Genomic DNA, 12392 nt, shown 5'->3' with positions numbered 1-12392 from the left:
CCAAGATGTGTGCGCATCCCGCGACGTCAGCCAGCAGAGGGCACGCTGAGTGTGACGTCACAGCCGCAGACAGCTGATGTGGCCGCTCGGTGCGTCCACGCTGCGGATCGGAGCAACGCAACCTCCTTTGTTTGCGGCCGCAACCTCTTCGCGTTCGTCTCTCCCATCTTCTCATTAGGCCAGCGAGAGAGAGAGAGAGAGAAAGCCGTCTGGTGCGCTATCACACGGTAATTTTTGTTGTTTGGTTTTCATGTAGGCATTAGGTTCGCTCGATTAACCACAGTGCCGTCACGGCTTTCATTCAGAGCGTTGCAGTCGTAGCCGCTTCGTGTTCATAGGAAGGACATTCGAGAAGATGGCTCCCAGCGATAAGAAGTTCCTGGAGAGCCTCTCTGGGGCTGGACGGGCGATCGGAGTGCTGACAAGCGGGGGAGATGCCCAAGGTGAGATCAATGGCGATGCGTGCTGCTGTTGATCGGTGGCAGTGGCGGTGATGCTCTCACTGGAGCACGCGTTATGGTGTTCAGGACCCAGTGAAGGTCTTGGTGGGTCGGCGCGACTCGTCCGTGTGTAGAGAGCACAGAGGTCCATGGTTGAAGAAGAGCGTTTTTTTTCTTCTGGAGGGTGTCCCGTAGACGTAACCGAAGCCTGTGTTATGTAAAAGAGGGCGATTGGAGCGGGAAGTTCTTTGCTTTGAGCAGAGCGGTCAAATGGCTGAACGAGGGAGATCTGCGGTGCAGAGATGTTCAGAGTTGTAAATGTGATGTCCGTGTTTGGGTGAATGAGAAATGTGGTTTTAATGACGCATGTGGTGCGATTAGCACGGTTGGCTGCGTACGGTGGAAAAGCCACATACACACGCATACCTGTCAACCCTTTATCAGTGTCTACCTTATTTCACACCAATACAGACCTTTTTGGTGACCCTTTGTCCTCATAACTCTCAACGTGCATCCTACAAAGTCCCATCGCAAGGGAGAAACACAAACAAATAGACAAAAATATGATTGAGAATAGGGTTTTCCCCTTTTAATCTTGATTTTAAGTTTTCGTGACTGCAGGAATCCATACTCTTTGGTTATTTCGGTAAAGTCACTGGCAACAGAACAGGTGTTAAGTTGTTAAAACACCAAACTGAAACCTTTTACAATGAATCATGTCTGCATTAACCACAATAATTGTCGTCAAAATGCAAACAAAAAACATACTCTGATAATATATGCATTGTCCTTGAAACTGATTGGTCCACACCAGAGACATCTTTCTTTTGAAAGAGAGACATCTCTGGGTCGACAGGTAGTATACACACGTACACCAGGGGTCCATAGAGAATAACGATGCGTGTTTGAAATAAGTTTCTGTGGTTGAAGTTGAGATTTCCCACGCTGGGGGCATTTCCGTAGTTGAAACGCACAGGCCCTCGGTCGCAACAGAAGTTCGTGGTTGGGACGAAGAGACTCGTATTTGGAACAGGAGTTTCAGTCGTCGGAGAAGTGATGTCTGCAGAACACAGAGTGGAGGTCCACGGATGTCGCAGAGAAATCCTGTTGCATATCCAGAGGGCCACATTGTAAAAGTGCAGGTCTACCATTGAGAGCAGAGAGATCAAAATTCGCAACAAGAGTTCCTGCAGCGTGTCGAGAATTGTGGTTTGTGTCACATCCATGGCGTGGTTTATGGGTGGAGCAGCAGTATGTTATTTATGCGGAGGTACAGTACGAGTGAAATAATCTGTAAGTCCACTGGAGCACGAAAATGCGACTCGTTTAGTCATCTAGATTTTCATGTTGGCAGTTTTAATGTTTACAGGCCAAACCTGTTCCTACCTGAGTGGGCATGATCCACGTGGCAAAATATCTCGGTTTCTCGAGAATACATCGTCAATGTATGGCACAATGTGTTTAAGTGCAGTAGCACCGTGATAATTCAGTAATTTAACACGTGACCTTATATTACCGAATGTTAAGGTATGCATAACGCAACTATTAAGACCAAAAAACTTGCTACCTTTTAGACAAGTTGCATGCTTAAAGCAACGCACAGGCTTGTGTGCATACATCTTCCTATATGAATTTGCCTTATTAAACGATGTCCACAATGCATCCTCTGCATGCTTCCTGAATAAAGTCCAGTGGTACGTGACGATGCGCTGGTCCGCAATGGTGCCGGATTCATGCCGCAACATAAGGTGCCCTCTTCTACTCCTGCGCCATGGCTGTGATGACAGCCACATTGCGTTTGCTCAGCTGTTAATTCTTCTGGAAATATTATGCAGCAGCAGCAGCAGAACATTTGGCTTAGCAGTGCAGCTGTATTTAACAAGGATGTGGTGTCGGTTTTGTGGTTGTGAATGGGCACGTTTTCCAGCCGCATGTATACCACAGACAAATATGCCATGTATAGCCTTAACAGACTGTTGTGGCAAGTTTTGTTATCGAGCATCTATGAAGGCCAGAACGACACACGACGGGGTGGGTGGACAGCACCACGCCCGGCCGCCTTTGTCTCTCCAGTGGCGATGTGTACACAACGGACCAGGAACTCATATGAGGCTAAGTCAACTTAGGTGAGGCTCAGGACCGGTACAGATAATCGTCACTGGTATTGGCCATGAGTGGGAATTGAACTCATTGAACTCGGGTTCGCAGTGCAGCGCGCTAATCGCTACACAACCGCTCCGCCCCACACACATACCCCAAACACACAGGCTCTGGAGCACACAAGACACTATTGAACAAAGACAAACACACAAACTCTGGAACACATGCAGACCAATTTTCCAATCTTGATAGGACTTTTTGGAGAAGTCCTGTTAATGAGGACCAATTAATCTTGGTTCTGACCACCCTATCCCACTGTGCGGAGTGTCCACACTTGAGATAGACCACACGTTACAGGTACTGTACTCCGTTTTAACATTGTCTCAACCCAAGGGAAGGGAGTTTCATAACAATTGTGGTCGGCCTCAGCTTGCCTCCACAGTGCTGGATTACAGGTGTGTATAACCACCACAAAAGCATTTGCAACAGTTGCTTACATTGGTTTAGATGTTCCCTCTTTGACCGTGCACTAAATAAACATTACATTCCTTTGTGTGCAGCAAAGATTTGCCGTGCACAATATTCCATGGTACGCATAGAGGTGACATCTGCCAATAGACCAGACAGGGCTTTATAGAGTACATCCCCCTGGGCTTAAGAATGACTTACTCTTTGGTTATTTCGGTAAAGTCACGTAGGTAGAAAGAAAATAAAACATATCACGACGTTTCGATCGCAACGCAAGCAATCTTCATCAGGTGGAACAACCACAGCAAGGAAATCAGTCTCTTTGATACTGTAGCTCGATCGCCTTTAGCACAATCGAAAGGTTGGGAATTCAAATCTTGGCCATGGTTGACTTAGCCCATCGTTCTTCGGTACTAAACAAGTACAGGTACCAATTTCATCCAATGGATAGACGATCCCGTGCCATGGGTGCATGATTCGCAGATGCAGCACTTTGGACTAAACCCCAGCAAGGGTTGTTACACGTACAAGCTGCTGTATATACACCTATAGTTGTCCTTGTATGCCCTGACCGATCTCAAAGAATCTTGGCACCCCCCACTGTGCTTAATTGTGAAACCGCACACACGTGGCATGGCGACATGGTATGGAGGAAACAATCTCAGATTTCATTAATAAGCAGAACGTGCACGGTAATCAAAATGTTATCACAGTCAAATAGTCTCCGTAAAATATGCTTTTGGCGATGTCTTATTAAGTGGTTCGGCTATGGATTCTGTGTTTAGGTTAATTGGAATTTCAACTTGTAACGCGCTGCAGAGGTATTTGCTCACACTCGACGAGAGAGAATGAGTCCGAGGCGCGAGGAACCACAGACGAGCGGGCAAGGCAGCCGCGGTGAGCTGGCTTCACATTCCACCCCAAACTCTGCGATCCTCCGTATGTTCAGGTGTTATCGGCCAATGAATGAGTGTTTACATGTGGAAGGAAAACAGAGCTCCTGGAGAAACCCCACGTGTATTAAGGCTTAAGGGGCAACACTCATACGGATGGAACAGGTGAAGTCCTCTTTACTGCATTCTCTTGGTAAGTCAAGGTATGGCACCTCGATTGTGCACGGGAAGGGAGTTTCACAACAATTGTGGTCGGCCTCAGCTCGCCTCCACAGTGCTGGATTACAGGCGTGTATAACCACCAAAAAGCATTTGCAACAGTTGCTTACATTGGTTTAGATGTTCCCTCTTTGACCGTGCACTAAATAAACATTACATTCCTTTGTGTGCAGCAAAGATTTGCCGTGCACAATATTCTATGGTACGCATAGAGGTGACATCTGCCAATAGACCAGACAGGGCTTTATAGAGTACATCCCCCTGGGCTTAAGGATGACTTACTCTAAATCATTAAACTACTGTCCGTGCCATGACCAATGTAGTCTATCAGTTTGCAGACCGTAAAGGTTAACACAGTGAATCACTTATTTTGAAGTTGAATAAATGAATGTCTCCTTAAAATCGTAGAATATCCTGAAATTTTTATTCCTAGATTTAATCATACAGTGTATATCTTAGTGAATAGGATTATTGGATTGAAATCCGTTTTTTTAACGCCGAATTGTTACAGTGTAGGTTACCTCTGAATTTGTGCAATGTTGAAAGAGAGAGCTTGAAATAATGTGACACTTTTTGGATTAAAACGTGCACGACCATAAATTAAACAGAACCGAGGTAACATCTTTCATGTGCAAGGCACAATTCACATGTTTTGCACTGCACATTCGCTTAGCTCTATTTCTCCTATTGGAGTGCACTCACATTAGCGCTGCACTGTACATCAGTGAAAAGGCCCATTTGCATCATTCTGGGGCTGCACTAAAGCTTGCCAGCTGCTTATACATCAGAAGTGAAAGTGAGAAAAAAGTGAAGAGGCCATACTGGGCGGTATGTGTCTGGGCAAATGCTAAGTGGCAGAGTGCACAACCTGGCCTCGAGCCGGATCCCATATCCTTAACTAAATTAATCCACCACACCTTAACAATAGCCCCATCCCTGCCCATAAATCTGACCCTAATGCCACTTCTCAAACTTAACTCGGCCCCATTTTCAGTCTTTGGTTCAGTTTTTACATTTGTTATTTATGGTTCCAAAGACAAAGATATGCCGTGTAGCCTTTAACATACTGTTGGGGCAAGTGCTTTAGCAAGCACCTATTAAGGCCGACACATCACACAAGTGTGTACCTAGGTGCCTAAAACAGACCCCTAAGCAGCTTATACACTGCCAAGCCCCAGTTCAATGAGTGTGAAAGTGTCACTAACTTTAAGAGGCCTTGAACCCATGATGGGGGTTGAGCTGCTGTCAGACTTTTAAGACATTGGTGCCTGATCGGATTGTGGCAAGGTGACCTATGACCCGAGTACACCCTTGTAGCTGGCAGGGGCTGTCCTGACCTATGTGGTACTGCCACTTGAAAAACAACATTCATATAAATTTACAAGCAAATTAAATCTGCACATAATGTATACACAGTCATCTAAATAAAATGCAGTTCAATTAGGTTATGTATTGCAAACCAGATAAAAGGCAACTGTAGACACTTGGCTATTCCATGAAATATAAGACATTGCCATGTATTTCCACTGATGTGAATGCTTTTATTTGTATATTTTTTTATTGGTATTGTTATCATTGTCATGATCTTTGTCAATGAAACTTGGTCGGAATTGTAGCTATCATAGCATGAATACATGTTCATATAGACGGTTTAAGATCTTCAAATGAAAGACGCTGTGCCATAAATATAGGGCACTGATATTACAAATGTAATTAATTCTACATTCAGTTGACTTTCACATAAGTGGGAAATGCATTTTAAACCTGAAATTGAGTCCATAACTAATGGTAACCATTGTAAAATCATTGCAACCATTCACAAATTTAGTATTGCACATGTGCACACTTAAAAAGTTACCAAGTTGTGAACATGATTAAACATGGACAACATTACTTCTGTAGATTTCATGTAAACATTGTCCTACCTCTTTCCTTAAGCCAGGTGTCAAGAACCAAAATTTACAAGAAGAGAATTTTTTTTCAAATTCGGTGAAAAACTCAATGTTTCAGGAGCCGCAATGCATGCGAATACGAGTCACGAAACAGTCCTTAAAGAGCCGCATGCAGCTCCGGAGCCCAGGCTGCCGACCCCTGCCTTAAGCCTTTTGAGCCAATACACAAAGTCTGCAGCAATTTCCTCCCCACTGTGCCACGGCAACCCTGCCTGCTGTGCACACACTATTTGGAGGAATGGTGACGCATACAGTATTGTTGCTGTTGAGAGCTAGCTCGGTGACGTTGGATGCCCTTGTTTGACTACCGTATTTATCTGGTGCTGTCCTTTTGGTCTTAATTGAACTTGTACATTTTCTTCTGAGGTTCAAGGACAATGCCGCCAACCCCCCCTGCCCCCCCCCCCCCCAAATAACTATTGTTTGTAGATATAGATTAAGTAAGGCTGTGTATCCTGGGCGTTCCAATGCGAGATTGCAATTTAACAATCATATTAAGAAGCAACAAAGGACCTGTTTTTGTAACTCCTAGAGGATGCTGGTACAGAACAATGGTACAGAACAATAATCTCTACCCTTACGATGCTTCTTCACTGTTTGGAGAGTGATCAGTCTTGTTTCCTTCATTCAGTCAACATTTATTGTACACATATGGCCCTGTTTAGTTGGGCCCAGGTCAAAGTAAAAACACCCATGATTGGAAATGGAATTTAGCTTTTTTTTCACAGAATGTGCTACTGGTGCTAAACTTTGTATCTTACCAGGTAAGGCCCACTGAGCTACTTTTTTTCAGAAGCGACCTGGCCACAAATGATAGCTCAACAAAGTGGCCAATCATGTGTAAATGTATATAATCCAAATACTGTAGACGCATGTTGATTCTAAATGTGGAGGGAAAACCCGGAGAACCCGAAGAAAATTGATGTAGGCTTTTGCTTAATATATTTTAAGGGCCTAACTTAACACAGCCTCTCCAGTGTGCTGTTTTAAGACACAATGGAGGTTCATCAATTCTACAGTAAAATAAAAAATGGACATCGATGTAGGGGACGTTTGCTGATCCTAAAATCAGCGATGCACTGCAATAATGACGCCCAACATTTGCGGCAAAAAATCATGGTAAAATCAAGATAACATTAAAAAATATATATTATTGTGTTATTAAAAACAAAAAAACTCATCACACAGACATGGAGACAGAGAGAGAAGCTTGGACATGGAGAGACATGGAGAGAGACAAAGATACCGAGAGACATCGATATACATAAAAGACAAGGAGATACACGTACATGGAGATGTACATTGTTGAATTTAATAACGAAAAGAAATAAACATTGTGCTTAAAAATATATTTCTAAAATGTGTTACATTTCTTGTGGCGAGGTAAATTCTATTAACAAAAGGAAGCAGCAGCCAGAAATGGGCTCTCCTTTGTCTCCTGTGATAGCGAATTTGTACATGGAAGATTTTAAAACAAAAGCAATAGCTTCAAGCACACTAAAACCATCTGCTTGGTTTAGATATGTGGATGACACATTGTTGGTCTGGCCACACGGCAAAGATACACTGAACGCATTTTTAAATCATCTCAACTCGCAAAACCCATCCATCCAGTTCACCATGGAAGTGGAAGCTGACAGAACTGTACCATTTCTGGATATTCTGCTCGGACTGGGTCGAAATGGTAAAATAACACAGTGTTTACCGAAAAAAAACGCATACTGACACCTATCTGAATGCAGTCACACCATCACCCCGCGCAGAAATCTGCTCTTATCAAGACGCTCATTCATCGAGCTAAGAAACTGTCAGATGGTGACAGTCTGAGAAGTGAAATTCAACATGTTAAAGAAGCGCTGCAAATGAATGGTTACAATGATGCACAAATCAACAGGGCATTGGACACCAAAACCAAATCGAATATTAAGAGCATTAAAACTGCCCAAGTAATTAAAACGATAAAAAATACCGTACATTGCGGGAGTAACTGATAAACTAGCCAGATGTTTGGAAAAACCAAACATCCGAGTCAGATTTGACACGGTACATGAAATACAGAAATTTAAATCTGGTACAAAATATGTATTACTGAAGCTATCAACAGAAGGTGTGTACAGGATTAACTGCACGTGTGGTAAATGTTATGTTGGGCAAACAGAACGAATGATCAGCACGAGACTAAAAGAACATCAGAGAAATATGAAATTATCCCAAATACAACTGTCAGCAGTAGCAGAACACACATGCCAACAAGAACACTCAATTGATTTTGATACTCTTTGGTTCTTTCGGTAAAGTCACCCTTTATAGACTCTTGTTGTCAGCAGCTCTTTCTCCTATGTCAGCGGTTGTCCTGCTGTATCGGTGCAACCTGATGAAGGTCCCTTGTGTGGCGATCAAAACGTCGTGTTCTATTATTTCTTCTACCTACGTGACTTTACCGAAAGAACCAAAGAGTATGGATTCCTGCAGTTACGAAAGCTTCAAATCAAGATTTATTTTGATAATGTTGAAGTTTTGTGCAAAACTAGCTACGACTGGCCAAAGACTAATTAGAGAATCTATCGAAATTGAAATAAGTCAAAATAACTTTAACCTTTACACTATGAGATCTCTTTTACCAGTGGCAAAATATAATGGTAGGTTTTTACCCTTTTAACTGGTACAAAACTGACACCTTTATTCAAGGCATCATGTTTGCAATGACCACAACACAAGTAGTCAATAAAGCAAACAAAAAGAAGCAACTCTGATAAGGATAATAATATGCACTGTCCTTGAAGTTGATTGGCCCACACCCGAGACGGCTTTCTTTAGAGCCTAGTCCCCATTGGTGTAGGGCCAGATGACACCAGAAGGCGTACAACTCAAAAACAGTGCAATATCAGAGTATTGAGAGTTCGGGGTAAACATTTACACTATGAGATCTCTTTTACCAGTGGCAAAATATAATGTTAGGTTTTTACCCTTTTAACTGGTACAAAACTGACACCTTTATTCAAGGCATCATGTTTGCAATGACCACAACACAAGTAGTCAATAAAGCAAACAAAAAGAAGCAACTCTGATAAGGATAATAATATGCACTGTCCTTGAAGTTGATTGGCCCACACCCGAGACGGCTTTCTTTAGAGCCTAGTCCCCATTGGTGTAGGGCCAGATGACACCAGAAGGCGTACAACTCAAAAACAGTGCAATATCAGAGTATTGAGAGTTTGGGGTAAACATTTACACTATGAGATCTCTTTTACCAGTGGCAAAATATAATGGTAGGTTTTTACCCTTTTAACTGGTACAAAACTGACACCTTTATTCAAGGCATCATGTTTGCAATGACCACAACACTAGTAGTCAATAAAGCAAACAAAAAGAAGCAACTCTGATAAGGATAATAATATGCACTGTCCTTGAAGTTGATTGGCCCACACCCGAGACGGCTTTCTTTAGAGCCTAGTCCCCATTGGTGTAGGGCCAGATGACACCAGAAGGCGCACAACTCAAAAACAGTGCAATATCAGAGTATTGAGAGTTTGGGGTAAACATTTACACTATGAGATCTCTTTTACCAGTGGCAAAATATAATGGTAGGTTTTTACCCTTTTAACTGGTACAAAACTGACACCTTTATTCAAGGCATCATGTTTGCAATGACCACAACACAAGTAGTCAATAAAGCAAACAAAAAGAAGCAACTCTGATAAGGATAATAATATGCACTGTCTTTGAAGTTTATTGGCCCACACCCGAGAGGGCTTTCTTTAGAGCCTAGTCCCCATTGGTGTAGGGCCAGATGACACCAGAAGGCGTACAACTCAAAAACAGTGCAATATCAGAGTATTGAGAGTTCGGGGTAAACATTTACACTATGAGATCTCTTTTACCAGTGGCAAAATATAATGGTAGGTTTTTACCCTTTTAACTGGTACAAAACTGACACCTTTATTCAAGGCATCATGTTTGCAATGACCACAACACAAGTAGTCAATAAAGCAAACAAAAAGAAGCAACTCTGATAAGGATAATAATATGCACTGTCCTTGAAGTTGATTGGCCCACACCCGAGACGGCTTTCTTTAGAGCCTAGTCCCCATTGGTGTAGGGCCAGATGACACCAGAAGGCGTACAACTCAAAAACAGTGCAATATCAGAGTATTGAGAGTTCGGGGTAAACATTTACACTATGAGATCTCTTTTACCAGTGGCAAATATATATTTACGCGATCTAACCCAAAAAAAGCCTCTATTATGGATGATATTGGTCTCGAAAGCCTACGTGTGGATAGAGGTGAGGCGGATTTAAGAAACTTGCCCTATTGTTTCAGCTGCTGCGGCAAGAGATTGAATCAAACTGGTGACCTCTTGATGGTCCAACATGCCAACCATTACACAAATGCAGCTCTGTTAGTTTCTCATTGGAAAAGGTTAAATGTTTGTTTTTGCAAGACATTTCTATTTGTGCGGAAAAGCGGTAACTTATTATGTGCAAGCATTGAATGACCTATAGTAGTAGTCTGGGACCCCTTGGGGTTTACACTTGCACCCAGTCCCAGCCCAGCCTCTCCCGACCCAGTCAGCTGTCTGCTGACATCGTGTGTGAATGTGCATCCGTGCATGTTTGCGCACCATTATTTATTTATTTGATTAGACAATTGAAACCGACGGCCGACTTGACTTACGAGTTGGTGGTCCTTAGAGTTTTAGACGTGACCACGCATGTGGTCACTGTGTAAGGGTGTGTGCAGGGTGTGGTGGTGCACTCTTTAACACGTGGCACTTGACCTAGGGGTCAATCAAAATTAAAACCAAAATCAGTCGGAGCAGCATTGTTAGCTGAAAGTAGGATTGCTTTCGTGCTGCGTCGTTCAATAACGGTACAGTAATGCTGCAGCAATTATATTTTTTACAAAAAAGAAAAAAATGCACGTTGACATCTACTCCCATTTAGTCCAAATAACCAAGCAATAAGAACAGGTACAACTGCATACATGGTGTTGTTGAAACAAATGGAGAAATTAACAGTTAATTTTAATTTACAATATTAAGTTTCCATTGCATCTGAGATGCAGGAATCATTTCAATATAATATCTGAGAGAAAAAACATCTCTTGGGCCTAAGAGACCTTTCCAGCAACTGGAAACGGATGCTCAAAAACGAGCATTCGAAGCTGGTGTCGCAAGATTTGCAAGATACCCAGTAGCAAGATGGGCATATTGGGAAAGGGCCACTTTGGGGTTCTTTCAAGAAGGCGAGTGCATCTGCATTCTCAGATATCCTTGGCAGAATACAGTGGCTCTCGACTTGAGACATGTTGGCTGTGAGAATCCGAAGCCTGTGGGAAAAAAGTGGTTCTCCCTTAGGTCGACTCGGCCTAAAGTGAATACCTGGTACGGTGTATAAGCCAGGGCAATCGGGAGCTCAAAGGCTTTTGGGTGTTTGACGACTGGATGTAACAGGTCCTCTCCAACTGTATTGGCTTTACAGTCCAAACGGTGATTTGAGGAATCTGTGTGTGTTTAACGCTGTGCAGGGATGAATGCTGCAGTGAGGGCGGTGGTGCGGATGGGCATCTACGTTGGAGCAAAGGTCTACTTCATCTATGAGGTACTGTGAAAGACTTGGCCTCACACAAGTTTGGGTTCTCGGGTGGCCACGTCTCCATTTTCAGTTGTGTTTGTTGTGTGTGCAAATGAGCACAATGAACCCTTCAACTGAGGCATGTGGATCCAATACTCACATAGTAGCAATTGGTATTACTTGAGGGTTATTGCCCACATGATAAGAAAATTGAATTCCCACTACTGGCAAAAAGCCCTGAAAGTCAAGCTTCTCCCGGCTCAAATGAGCAAATCAGTACTGCTCGTCCGTGTTGGACACCTGACCTGCTCGTGACATTCCATATTCCTGTGATGCAGTCGTACCATGGAGTGCCATTAACTTATTACAACATGCTACTGACTCTATTAACTCCGTGACGGTAAAACATTTATTTGGACCCTGACCAGGATTTGAACTTGGCACGTCTGTGAAGTCGTGTGCTCTGGCCACTTCCATCCGGTTGGATAAGCTATCGCTTTAGCAGTGATAAGTAGTATTTTCTTTTTGGTTCTTTCCTGGACTTTATTAAAGTTCTACTTGTTCTATTATGAAGTTTACCTTTGATTCTTTCACTTGTCACTTGGTATTTGTGTACATTTCTACACATGAATTGTCAACCGTTATAATTTAAGGCCATTCTGAATTTGTACATGTATGCTACTGATATGAAATTCCAGCTATTGTGTATTTCTACTGATAAACTCGTAGAGGATGCAAGCGGTGA

The 12392-nt window shown here is 42.9% G+C and overlaps 1 pseudogene across 1 annotated transcript in view; it reads left to right on the top strand.

Annotated features, from left to right (window-relative positions):
* The first annotated feature begins 53 nt into the window (after nucleotides 1-53).
* Nucleotides 54-12392, top strand: part of LOC144936633 (ATP-dependent 6-phosphofructokinase, platelet type-like) — a 54317-nt pseudogene continuing 41978 nt past the window's right edge. The window contains exons 1-2 of the transcript XR_013637441.1: nucleotides 54-443; nucleotides 11601-11674. The product of XR_013637441.1 is annotated as an ATP-dependent 6-phosphofructokinase, platelet type-like (transcript). The remainder of the gene's footprint in view (nucleotides 444-11600; nucleotides 11675-12392) is intronic.

Source organism: Lampetra fluviatilis, chromosome 1, assembly GCF_964198595.1.
Source record: "Lampetra fluviatilis chromosome 1, kcLamFluv1.1, whole genome shotgun sequence".
NCBI classification, from domain to species: Eukaryota; Metazoa; Chordata; class Hyperoartia; order Petromyzontiformes; family Petromyzontidae; genus Lampetra; species Lampetra fluviatilis.
The sequence above is the reverse complement of the archived record's forward strand: the minus strand, read 5'-3'. Positions and strand labels throughout refer to the sequence as shown.